The sequence below is a fragment of the Dipodomys merriami genome, unplaced genomic scaffold (genome assembly GCF_024711535.1).
Source record: "Dipodomys merriami isolate MVZ:Mamm:240054 unplaced genomic scaffold, mDipMer1.0.p SCAF_531, whole genome shotgun sequence".
NCBI lineage: Eukaryota > Metazoa > Chordata > Mammalia > Rodentia > Heteromyidae > Dipodomys > Dipodomys merriami.
Window position 1 is genome coordinate 24,105 of NW_027206104.1, and position 2,740 is coordinate 26,844.

At 34.2% G+C, this 2,740-nt stretch overlaps 1 pseudogene; it reads left to right on the plus strand.

Annotated features, from left to right (window-relative positions):
- The first annotated feature begins 1,823 nt into the window (after positions 1-1,823).
- On the plus strand, positions 1,824-1,922 carry LOC138811501 (U6 spliceosomal RNA; annotated as a pseudogene).
- The last annotated feature ends 818 nt before the right edge of the window (positions 1,923-2,740 follow it).

Genomic DNA, 2,740 nt, shown 5'->3' on the forward strand with positions numbered 1-2,740 from the left:
CTGTCTGCTGGCATGTTGCGTAGGCCTAGGTGAGAAGTCTTGCCCCTGTTATCTGATGATGCAGGTAACCCAGCCATAAGATATTAGGACCCATGGGTCTATAGAAGAATAATGTCTTTTAGATATCATAGTAGCACAATTGGAGTATAATATGTAGGAATGCATCAGAAATATGTAGAAAAACAGTTTGGGACCAGTGAGTTAAAACAATAAATAGAGCATCAGAGTAAAATCTCTTAGAGATTAGAGGAAAACAACATTGATTTTTAAAAATGTGAATTCAGAAGACCATGAACACTTAGAAGGCATCACAAGTTTATACCGAAGACATTGCATTGATACTTTTTATATTCTAATATATATTATAAACCTAATTTTTTATATTCCAATTCTATTTATTGGAATAAATAAATATCAATTTATTTATCAAATTATCAATTGATTCTAGTAAGTTTCACTGTGTGAAATATAAATTCAGCACATATAAATATAAAATATATAACTAAATATAATATAATAAAATGGCACATGTTTTGCATTGCTCTGTTTTGGTTAGGGAATCAAAAGCAACTCTGTTTTAAAGTATTTTTCCATTATCTCTACCTCAGTGTTTGATAGAGTTAGACTTAAACCTTTAACTTTTGTAGATTTACAGACTGGAGGCAAGAGGAAACATTACAAATTTAAGGCCTAATAACAAGGAGAAACATATGGATTTCTCCTGGAGCTATGAAAATATTTGGTGATAGAAAGGCAGTAGTCTAAGTTCCTGCCTGGTTGGTAGGTAGACAGGCCAGGACATTAGGTAATCATGCATATGAACAATTTTTTCACTTTCTTGGCTTTAGCTACTTTTGAAATGGTAGGGATAATAAACAATTATATTTTGATAAAAACCTTCCAGTCTGAAAAGTTCTGTCTGAAATATTCATTTTTATTTTTTTTGAGAGAAACTTTTTATTTTTTTTAAATTTAATTTTATTTTATTTGTGAACATACTGTACAGAGGAGTTACAATTACATGGGCAGGATAATGCGTACATTTCTTACCAAGCATTGCAGCCTCCTCCTTTGTTTACCCTTCACATCCCTTCCTAGCCTCCCCCATACCCCCCCAATCCCAATCTTTCTCCTCCCCCCCTTCCACCACCCCCCGCACCGATGTTGTAAAGCTAGTTTTGGACATGACAACTTGTACTTCTCATTGTTGCAACAGGTCCACCTGTGTCATTAAACAACTGGTTTTCCCCATCTCCTCCACAAGTTATACTGACATCAAATATAGTGAAAGCAGAGGTTATACTGTGGGGGAGGGATATACATATGATCCCTTGGAACTAACATTTATTTTGTTCAAGTAAGACAATTTACGCAATCAGGGTAAGACATTCTGGTTGGTCTGATCCTACATGGAAGAAGGGTAAAGTGTCAGGTAGACATTTGTGCCAATGAGACCTCATTTGGGAAAATTTCAGCTGCAGAAGTTTACAAGTAGCTCTTTGAATCCATTAGCTACACAGAGCAAACTCAGTTGAATAAATAAGTACTTGAAAAAGCCATCCCCTTTGGACCTAGCTAAAAATGCTTCAAAGTATGATTAAACTAAAATGAAAACGATTTAAAATAGTCATTGACAAAAAAAATACAAACGTGAGCAATCAACTGAACAATATAATTATTTTCCATTATACACAGAATTTTAGGGAAATAAGATCAGTAAAATTGTTAGGAACAATAAGGTTTCCTTGTTACAAACAGGCACCCAAGGATATAATCCTGTATAAATATTGCATCATTAACTACCTAAATTTAGAAGACATTACATGCTTTAGCAGCACATGTACCCAAATTACACCAATACAGAGATTAACATGGCAATTGCAAAGGATGATATGAAAATCTGTGAATTATTCCAGATTTTTCATTCTTCAGATGCAAGAAATGAAAAACAATTATTAAAAAGTTGATTACAAAATTAGAAATGTAACAATAAATGTAATTCATATAAATAAAAGTTTGACATCAGTGTATTAAATCTTCACATTAGAAAGGCCTTTACATAGCATAATCGTTATAAAACTTTTAAAATTAGACAACATTGTCATTTTATTCCAATGAAATATACTATAAGTACCTAGTAAAAAAGGAATCTTAAACTGTTTTGGTATGATATGCAATTTGAAAGGACACATTTATTAATGAACCTATATATTATAAAACAATGTAGAATTCAAAGTCTTTTATCTAGGAAAGAAGAAAATAGATTATGGGCATTATACAAACAGAATACAGAATATTTTAAAGTATAATTTTTCTCATAAGCACCAGAAATATCTTTAGTTTCTTTAGTACTCATTTCAACAGATAAATTAAAATTATTTCTGAATAAAAAAAGCAAAAACTCGAGGGGGTCAAAGATGGTGATGGGGAAGTAGGGGAATGCCACAGCTCTCCCCAACCAAAAAGAGAGTTTGAGTTCCAACGTTTAATCTCCCCAAGAGACCGACAACAAAAAAAATCAACATCCAGAGAAAAACAGGAGTTGAAAAGAAGAATTTCACAACAGAGAAGCTTGAAGACGTCTCCCCCAACGTCTATTGGTCACAAAGCAGCGTGCCAAGCCATGGCCAGCCCAGCCTGGTGGGAGCTGCCGGTGGCCCAGAGACACAGGGAGTTGTCTGCAGATCACCCGTACCAAAGACCCCTGGGGTATCAGTGTCAGACTGGCTGATCCTGATGA